Below are 10,853 nucleotides of genomic sequence, written 5' to 3'. Positions count from 1 at the left end.
AACCCCAAAGGAGTGGCAGGGATCCAGCTTGGCTTTCCTTTTTATACTCACCTGTATCCTTCTCTTGGTTCTGCCCTGTGCAAAATAGGGCTTATACCTGCCACCAATCAGGAAAGGGAATGCAAATGGGTGAACCATCAAGGCCAATTGACAGTTGCATGTTATATGACAACAGGCTGCATTGTGCATGTCTTCCCCATAATTCAGTCTGGTATAATCAGATATATGTATGTATAGAATATTGCTGAATCCTTAATGGGCTCTTACAGTGGTAAAGAACCCCGCCTGCCAATGCAGGAGATGTAAGAGACACAGGTTCAAAGCCTGGGCTTGGAAGATCCCCTGGAGAGGGCACAGCAACCCACTCCAGTACTCTTGCCTGAAGAATCCTATGGACAGAGGAGCCTGGTGGGATACAGTCCATAGGGTTGCAAAGAGTTGGACATGACTGAAGCAACTTAGCACACATGCACAATGGGTGCCTACCTGCCTAAGCTTACTTGAGGACACAGCTGTGCATCAAGGGCACATGTGCCAGAGTTGGAGAAACCCCTGTGGTTAGTTTGTGTTCCACTGTGTGCCTAGGTAGGATGCATGTGCGGGAGTTGGAAAAGTCTTTGTGGTTATTTTTGTGGCATATCTGTGAGCTCTCTTGGGTGTGTCTGGGATGGGGTTTAGAGATCAAGTTGCATCCCTTTCAGCCAGGCCAGCAGTCACTGCTCATGCCTAGTTCAGTTCAATTCAGTTCAGTCGCTCAGTCATGTCCGACTCTTTATGACCCCATAGACTGCAGCACTCCAGGCCTCCCTGTCCATCACCAACTCCTGGAGTTTACTCAAACCCATGTCCATTGAGTCAGTGATGCCATCCAACCATCTCATCCTCTCTCGTCCCCTTCTCCTCCTGCCCTCAATCTTTCCCAGCATCAGGGTCTTTTCAAATGAGTCAGCTCTTCGCATCAGGTGGCCAAAGTATTGGAGTTTCAGCTTCAACATCAGTCCTTCCAATGAACAGCCAGGACTGATCTCCTTCAGGATGGACTGGTTGGATCTTCTTGCAGTTCAAGCAACTCTCAAGAGTCTTCTCCAACACCACAGTTCAAAAGCATCAATTCTTTGGCACTCAGCTTTCTTTATAGTCCAACTCTCACATCCATACATGACTACTGGAAAAACCAATAGCCTTGACTAGATGGACCTTTGTTGGCAAAGTAATGTCTCTGCTTTTTAATATGCTGTCTAGGTTGGTCATAACTTTTCTTCCAAGGAGCTCATGCCTAACTTCCTACCTAACACTTCCAAACTCCATTTATGTAAGAAAGTGGTAAAGCTCCAACTATTTGGCATTTTCTTTCTAATCCTAAAGGATATAAGGTGTTGGGGGCAGGAAACACACATGAAAATCAGAGAATTTAGAGAAAACCACACAGGAAGGCAGAATAGTAGGAAACTGCCCAAAGGAAGTGTTCAGGAAGAAAAAAAGAAAAGAAAAGGTAAAGCATTACAAAGATAGCCTTGAAGCACCAGGAGTGCATGTCTCTTTATAAGCGACACTGACAGCTTTGGTTTTGTGGCAGGTTTTGACGAGTCAACAAAACTTACTGCAAAGGCCAGATAAATGCTCTCTGAAAAGGTATCAACCTAATATCTTGAAAAAATAAATTAAAGTTTCAGTTATATTTCTGTTAAGCTCTTTATCCTTCTTTACAAATGTGGTTGAAAAAACATAGCAACATAATCACCATCCCTTAATGATTTCTATGCTTTTTTTCCCTCTAGAGCCATTAAAGTTGACAGCATCAATATTGCATCTTATGAAGAAACATTTTTCTAAAGGTGAGTGATTCCTTCAGTTTTATTTCAACTTCTTTTTCTTCTGTTAAATATATGTTGTGTAGTAATTTTTATTTTTAAAAGCATAAAGACTATGATCTCTTTTTTGTAAAATTATTTGTCTGTCCCCCATCTGCAAATTCATTCTTTACAAACATTTAGTGAACACCTAGTAAGTGTTAAACATTATGTTAAGCGTTGAGGGAAAGGTAGTGAAAAGAAGAGGAAAAAAAAAAGGCCGGACAGAGGAAAAAGCAAGAAAAGACAGTAATGGCTTCATGCAACTTACATTTTAGTGGTGAATACAACACTCAAAAAATGAACACATAATTATATAGTTTGCCTTTAGCTAGTGATAAGTATTATGAAGAATAATCAAGTAAAAGGAATAGAGAATGATAAAGGGTAGCAGCCAGGGACTAGTTCAGGTCAGAAGATCAGAGCCCGCCACTCTAGGACTGTGGTATCTGAGTATGGACTTAAGTGATGTAAAGGGCCAACATTTAAGATAAGAGCATGCAAACATTTAAGATAAGAGCATTCCAGGCAGAAAAAAAAGCAAATGTAAAGGCCCTGTGGTAGATACAAACTTGGTATGTTTTAAGAAAGTAGAAGGGTTTTGGGACTGTTGCTTACTGGGCCTTAGTACCATTGTAAGAATTTATATTTTAAGCATGGAAATCACTGAAATGTTTTGACTCTGAAAGTAATTTATGTTTTAAAACACTCTAGCTACTTTGTAGGGAATAAAACTAGTAGGACCAAATGGAAATGGGGAATATTAGAGGAGGCTTTTGTCATTGTCCAAACAAGAAACATATGATGGGGCAATCGTTACCATCTAAGCAAGAAATATATGGTCCTCTGGACTAAGATGACAGTGATCAAGGTGAGAGAAGTAGTTTCCAGACATATTTTCAAAGCAGTCTGTATAACTTGGTGATATGGGGAATGAGATAAAGAGAGGACTTGTGGATGAGTCCTAGGTTTTGGTGTCAGGAATTGGGTCAATCATGGTAATATTTGCCAGTTTGGGGAAACTAAAAAAGGAAGAAGGAACAGATTTTAAGAGTCATCACAGTAAGATCAATTGTTACCAGTTGATTACAGTGGCTATTCCTAGCTGATAGAGTATGGGGGTCGTGTCTTATTTTTATCTTTATATTTTTCTGTTTTCATAACAAAAATATCTCATGTTTACATGGTCATATTCAGTTATTTTTTGAAAATGATTTTTCAATTACCCTTAAGAACTGGAGGCCAGGTTAGAGGCAGTTTTCATGATGTAACGAGGCCCAAGTGGTGGAGGCATTCCAGTGTCATGAAAAGCACCCAGCTTTGGAGTCAGACAGCTAATTTAATCTCCAGATTGTCTAACTATATGTTGTGTGAGCTGGGAGACATCACCTTAAATTTTAGAGATCTTCATATATATTAATGGGATATAATGGTCTCAAGAAAGATTGAGGTGAAGGTTAAATGGGATTATGTGGGTAAAAGCATGTAATCATTCAATCATTCACTGACTCCACAAGTATTCAGTGAGAACTTACTACATATCAGGCCCCAGTCTAGTTGCTAGAGACACATCAGAAAATAAAAGAGATCCATTCTTGATCACAAGGTGCTTATATCTTTATAGGGAGAGAAGAGAATAAACAGACAAATATGTAATGTATCAGATAGTAATAAGTACTTTGAAGAAGAAATAGGAAACAGGGAAAGATGATAAGGAAGTCCTGGGGACAAGATTGTTTTCCCCTCATCCAGTTGACCCGTCATCAGTTGGTGCCATTTGTAGACATAGTTTGGCTTTCCTGGTGGCTCAGTGATAAAGAATCAGCCTGCCAAGGCAGCAGATGAAGTTTCAATCCCTGGGTTGGAAAGATCCCCTGGAGAGGGAAATTGCGTTCCACTCCAGTGTTCTTGCCTGGGAAATCCCGTGGACAGAGGAGACTGGTGGGCTACAGTTCATGGGATCACAAAGAGTCAGACATGACTTAGTGACTAAACAATAACAACTTCTATCTGTAAGGCTCTGTTCTGGCTCCAGGAACTGGAAGCGGGTAAGTAGCCTTAAACATGGGTACCTACTAGAAATCCTCATGGAGGTATGAGGTAGGGAGTTGGAAATGCAGTTTTGGAGGTCAGAGCAATAAAAGAAGATATAAATTTGAGAGTAATCAGCTTACAGTGGGATTTGCGCATGAGATCATCTGAAATTAAGTGCCAATAAAGAAAAGAAATTCAAGGTCAGACCCTAGCCGATTTCCACAGGGTCAGTGTGATGAGGAGGAATCAGTAAGGCTCACCCCTCTCAAAACTCTCCCCAGACACACACTCCTCTTCTGTTTTTAATCTGGTTAACATCTACTCATTCAGATCTCAGTCCATATGTTACTTTCTTCATTTTAAAATTTATCCTGCACATTGTACTGGGATTTAGTGATGAATGGTAAATAAGATAAATTAGTTTTGGCCTTGGCTGAGTTTATCTTCTACTGAGAGAGAAAGCCAGTAGACAATAAAGAAGTAAATGAGGTAATTACAGACTAAGTCACATATTCTGATTAAAATAAACAGGAGATAAGACTGAGCATAACCAGGGGAGACCTCTTTAAGTGAAATATCAGGGTAAAGTCTCCATGTGTAGTTTGTTGTTGTTCAGTCGCTAAGTCCTGTTTGACTCTTTGCGACCCCACGGACGGCAGCCCGCCAGGCTCCACTGTCCATGGGATTCCTCAGGCAAGAACACTGGAGTGGGTTGCCATTTCCTTCTCCAGGTTATCTTCCTGACCCAGGGATCAAATTCACATCTCCTGCATTGACAGGCAGATTCTTTACCACTGAATCACCAGGGAAACCCACGTGTTGTTCACTGTTGTGCTAATATCAGAATTATAAGGTGAGCTTAGAGGAGAACGTTCTAGGCAAAGAATTAGAAGAATCTGTCCTGGGCACCAACTTCCCTTATTGTCTGTGCTTGGCCAGGCTCCTTTTTGCTCTATCCTCTCCTAACCCATAAAACTCTAACTCTGAGTCATTGTTAACTTGAATTGAGCTGGACTCTTGATTCATTTATAAGTCTAGTCAACTGATAATTTATTAAGCAGGCTTAAATTACATTCAGAGTGCTCTGCAGAAGCTCAGAGTTACTGCTAGAGGATAGAAAGACATTTTAAAACTAAGATAACCAAAGGTGTGGCTTGGAAAGTTTCATTCATTTGCCTAAAAAAGGCTCTGCAGGGCTGATTTCCCAAGATTTGAGTCAAGACGCTGGCAGGATGTCAGACAGGAGAGCTTTCTGCTGCAGCCTTCCCCAACCCCCAAGAGCTCCAGCTCTGTCCAAGACTTCAGGTATTGGGGGATGTATTCCTTTCCTATTGTGGGTAGGAATTTACCACAAACATAAATAGATGATGCCCTTTCTCTAGAAGAGGAATGTTCCTTCCCTGCCTGTATGAACTTTGGGTTGTTGTAAACAGGGAACACCCTCTGTATTTCAGGGCTGAGACTGGCACTCCTTCCCTGAAATTTCATATAGAGTACCAGAGCATATGGCCTGAAGCCAGAGGGCACACAATGCCTCTTAAAGCAGTTTCAGAAGTAGAAGGAACTTGAGTATCAGAGAGATAGGGTATTTTTTAAAGTTTTTTTTCCAGCTTCACTGAAGTGTAATTTTCATACAACATTGTGTACTTTTAAGGTATACAACATGATGAGTTAATACATGTATACATTGCAAAATGATTACTACATTAGGGTTAATTAACACCTCCATCACCTCATATACTTGTGTATGGGTGATGAGAACACCCATACTCTCTTAAGATCTACTCTCTTAGCAACTTTCAAATATATAATACAGTCCCATTAACTATAGTCACCATGCTGTACCTTAGATCCCAGAACTTACTCATCTTACAGCTTGAAGTTTGCAGCCTTTAATCAACATCTCATTTTCCCCACCCATCTGCTCCAGACGCAACTACTCTGTTTCTATGAGTATGGCCTTTTTAGAATCCACATGAGTGAGATAATACAATATTTGTCTTCTTCTCTCTGGTTTATTTCACTTAGCATATGCTGCTGCTGCTGCAAAGTCACTTCAGTCGTGTCCAACTCTGTGTGACCCCATAGATGTCAGCCTACCAGGCTCCTCCGTCCCTGGGATTCTCCAGGCGAGAACACTGGAGTGGGTTGCCATTTCCTTCTCCAATGCATGAAAGTGAAAAGTGAAAGTGAAGTCGCTCACTTGTGTCTGACTCTTAGCGACCCCATGGACCACAGCCTACCAGGCTCCACCATCTATGGGATTTTCCAGGCAAGAGTACTGGACTGGGGTGCCATTGCCCCACTAGAGTGGGGTGCATATGCTTAGCATATGCAGAGACAGACAATTTTAGTCTTGACCTTCACTGAGTTGACAAGTTCAACTCCCTTTTAGGCCACTTGACCTTGGGCAAAATAATGAACTTATATAACCTCAGTGTCCATCTGTATAGGATGGAGGGAAAATAGCTCCTTCCTCATGAGTTGTGTGAATCAGGCAAGATAATGTATGTGAGTCCTTTTGCACAGTGAGTTCAGTTCAGTTGCTCAGTTGTGTCTGACTCTTTGAGACCCCTTGGACTGCAGCACACCAGGCTTCCCTGTCCATTACCAACTCCCAGAGCTTACTCAAACTCATGTCCATCAAGTCAGTGATGCCATCCAATCATCTCACCCTCTGTCGTCCCCTTCTCCTCCCTCCTTCAATTTTTCCTAGCATCAGGGTCTTTTCAAATGAGTTAGCTCTTCGCATCAGGTGGCCAAAGTATTGGAGTTTCAGCTTCTGCATCAGTCCTTCCAATGATTATTCAGGACTGATTTCCTTTAGGATGGACTGGTTGGATCTCCTTGCAGTCCAAGGGACTCTCAAGAGTCTTCTCTAACACCACAGTTTAAAAGCATCAATTCTTTGGCACTCAGCTTTCTTTATAGTCCAACTCTCACATCCATACATGACTACCTGCCACATAGTAAGGGATTAATAAATATTATTAACAGTATTAATAGTAGCAGCAGCAGCATTAAGCATCTATCTACTCTGTGCTAGAGACCAGGTTAGGTGATGGAAATATAGTTCTTTCACTTAACATATATATTGAATAAGTGGATTGTATATATCTAAAGGCTTTACTTATATCATTTTTCATACAGAATAAAACAAAGATTCTTGACCATGTGGTGCTTACATTCTAGTGAAGAGACAGATAATCAAGAGTGAAAAAGGCAGTTACTGTTCTCAAAGATATACACTAATGAGCAAGCCCAACACTAGGGGAAGACTGATGGCCATAACCACATGGGCCGTCAAGCAGGGTCACCTAACCTAGTTTTGGAGGATCAGGGATGGCTTGCTGGAGGATATGTGGGTGTTGGATCAGATCAGAGTCCTGTATCCTCCTGTGGTAGCTGTAATAACGGCCCCTAAATGGATCCACATCCTAATCCCAGGAATTTGTGAATGTGTTATGTTATATGGCAAGGGAGAATGAAGTTTGTAGATAGAATTAAGTTTGCTAATCAGCTGATCTTAAGATGGAGGGATTATCCAGGTGGACCCAGTGTAATCCCAAGTGTCCTGAGGAAGGCAAGAGGATCAGAGTCAGAGTGATGAGATGGGAGAAAGACTCAGTGGGCCGTTCCTGGCTTTGAAGATGGAGGAAAAAGCCATAAGTCAAGGAATGCAAGCAGCCTCTAAAAACTACAAAAGCCTAGAAAGCACATTCTCTCCTGGAGCCTCCAGAAAAGAACACAGCCCTGCTGACCCTTGCTTATAGTTCAGTGAGACCCATTTGTTTAGCATGGATGAGGTCACCTTAAGAACTGTAGACACATTTACCAGAGAAATGGAAATTCTTCTGCAGAGGAACAATTTCGGGTTATCTAGGGAGCACAGAGTCAAGCCTTCAGTAGTGACAGGTACTGTCCTGTTGACAAATTCAATTGACTATCAAGTTAAGGGTGGGGGAAGGGGGATTTTATCCAAATGTAACCCAGGAAGCAGATTCTTAGAAAGGATTGAGGATTGTAACCCAGGAAGCAGATTCTTAGAGAGCTCTGAGAACTATTCCACCTGTTAGAAGCAGAAGGCACAGTCTTATACAATTTCAAGACAAAGGATCGTACGTCAAAATGACATACTGATATTTTACATAAAATTCACCAAGGACACATGGTCCAGATAGACACAAGCAAAGTAATCATCAGCAAATCATCATGACCCCCTACAGAGCTGGGAAAGAACTGTTCTTTTAAGAAGTTATGTTGCTAGCTGTCAGAAGAAAGAAAAAAAAAACAAAACCAATCTGTACTGTAGAGCAGGCCCACCTTTGAGGAGCTCTTGTGTTAATGTATAACGCAGATGACACTGCACCTGGTGAGGGAGGGAGAGGTCCAAACAAACACAGAGAATTTGACGTTCAGTTTTTTCTTGTCCTGCCTTAAACTGTAAGTTTTGTTTCATCAGTCCTCTATCAGGGGCTTAGTGTGTAGCAGCGTCAGCGATGTGCTTTCATCCTTCTCTCTTGATGCCTGCTCTCACTACCTGTGGTGTCAGGATCTCATCAGAATATTTTGGGGTTTTAACAGTGGGTGCAAATCCTGTGGTTTTTTCCCTCTGTAGTGCTGCTGACTTGGTTCTTATCTTGAGCCAACTCTCTAGACTCTCTGTGGGCCAGATTGGCCTGGCTTAGTTTATTCAACCAATATGTCCAAGAGTTAATAGCTAGTTCCACGGACAGGTTATAAAAGCATAGAATTTCCCGGGGAAAGTTTGCTGAGGGCAGAACAGCAGGATGCAAGAGGAAAAGTCAACAATGGGTCTGATCATTCGTCACCAAATGTGCACCTGTGCCAGGCTGGTTGCTTGAGGCTGATGCTCATCCCAGGGGGTAGAGGGCGGGGCCGGGCTGCCCTCTGTCCTAACACCTAACACCTAGCCTGGTGGATAAGTGCACAACAGGCAAAGTTGTAAGACTGGAGTACAAAGACTGATGGTAACAGTAACTGCAAGGGAAAGTGAAGAAGACCCAGGGTTTGGAGCTGAGTTAAGTTACCTGGGGAAACAGCGTAAGCGAAAGCAGGAAATCAAGTGATGGGAACATGATCAGAAGACAGCAGGCAGGGTGGTGGGGCCTCTGTGGGGTGAGATCACAGTTGGGATGAGTTGAAAACCTGGCAGAAGCATTTGGATTTTACACTCTGGTGCAGAGAGATGCACTGAGACTTTGCTTTTTTAAAAAATAAAACCCACCACTTTATCAAAGTATAGTTTACATACCATAAAATTCAACCATCTTAAGTGTGCAATTCAATGATTTCTAGTAAATTTACCAAATTATGCAACCATCACCCAGTTTTAGAATATCCTCATTCCTCCAGCAAGGTCCCTCATACCCACTTACAGTGAATCTCTGCTCCCACTCCCAGCCCTGGCAGTCACTATTTTACTTTTCCTCTGTAGGTTTACTTTTGCAGAGCATTTAATGTAAATGGAATCATAACAATAAGTGGGTTTTCTGTGTTGGCTGCTTTCAGTTAGCATAATGTTTTTGAAGTCCATCCATGTTGTAGCATGTATATTAATATTTCATTTTTATTGCTGAATAGTGTATAATTGTATCGATGTACCTACCACATTCTATTTATCCACCAGTTGATGGACCTTTGAGTAGTTTCCACTTTCATGATCATTATGAATAAGGCTGCTATGAATATTCTTGTGTACAAGCCTTTGTTGTATTGAGTAGGTATCCAGGATTGGAATTGTTGTATTGTATGGTAAATTTATAGTTAACTTTTGGGGAACTGTACTTAACTACTTTGTTTCTTTTTTAAAAGCAGCTTTATTGAGACACAATTTGTATATCATAAAATTCATCTACTTCCTGTTTACAATTCTGTGCATTTTAGTATATTTACAGAGCTGTACGTTCCCCACAATCTAATTTGAGAACACTTCTATCACCAGAAGAAACCTTGTGCCCATTTATAATCACTCTCTATTTTCACTCCTAGCCCTAGCCAACCTCTAGTTTACTTTCAGTCTCTATATGTTTGTCTTTTCTAAACACCTCATATGAATTGAATCATATAATATGTGATCTTTTGTGTCTTCTTTCACTAAACATAATATTTTTAAGGTTCGTCCATCTTGTATAATGTATCAGTACTTCATTCCTTTTCATTGTCAAATGATATTCCATTGTAAGGATATGCCATATTTTGTTTGTTCATTCATTAGTTAATGGATATTTGGATTGTTTCTACTTTCCTATCATGAATAATACTGCTTTGAACATTCACATACTAGTTTTTGTGTGGATATATGTTTTTATTTCTTTTGAGTAGATAAACTAGGAGGGGAATTGCTGGGTTGTGTAGTTAAGTATATATTTAAACCTTTAAGAAACTGCAAACTGTTTTCGAAAGTGGCTGCACCGTTTATGTTCCCGTTGGCAATGTATGAAGGTTCTAGTTTCTCCTTGTTCTCAACAACACTTGTTATTATGTCTTTTTTTATTATAGCCACTAGATGTGGGTGTAATGTGATATCTCATTGTGATTTTAAGTTGCATTTCCTTAATGACCAATAATGTTGAACATCTTTAATGTGTTCATTAGTCATTCATGTATTTACTTTAGTAAAATGTCTATTCAGATCTTTTGCCCACTTTTAAATTGGGTTAGTTTTATTACTGGGTTGTAGGAATTCTGATTTATTCTGGATATATTGTCAGATACATGATTGGCAACTGTTTTCTCCCAAAATGTGGCTCACTTTTTCATTTTGTCATTGGTATTTGTTGAAAGATTTTTGAGGGAAAAAGGGACAAGACACAGCTGTGCTTCAGAAAGATAAGATGTAGAATGGATCAAAAGGACAAGTGCTCTATTTTAATACCCTTCTCTGTATTGTAATACAGGGAAGAAGGACAGGCCAAGCTTCTCAAAATTCTCTGGGAATCAAAGGGT

The sequence above is a fragment of the Odocoileus virginianus genome, chromosome 7 (genome assembly GCF_023699985.2).
Source record: "Odocoileus virginianus isolate 20LAN1187 ecotype Illinois chromosome 7, Ovbor_1.2, whole genome shotgun sequence".
Taxonomy (NCBI): domain Eukaryota; kingdom Metazoa; phylum Chordata; class Mammalia; order Artiodactyla; family Cervidae; genus Odocoileus; species Odocoileus virginianus.
The sequence above is the reverse complement of the archived record's forward strand: the minus strand, read 5'-3'. Positions refer to the sequence as shown.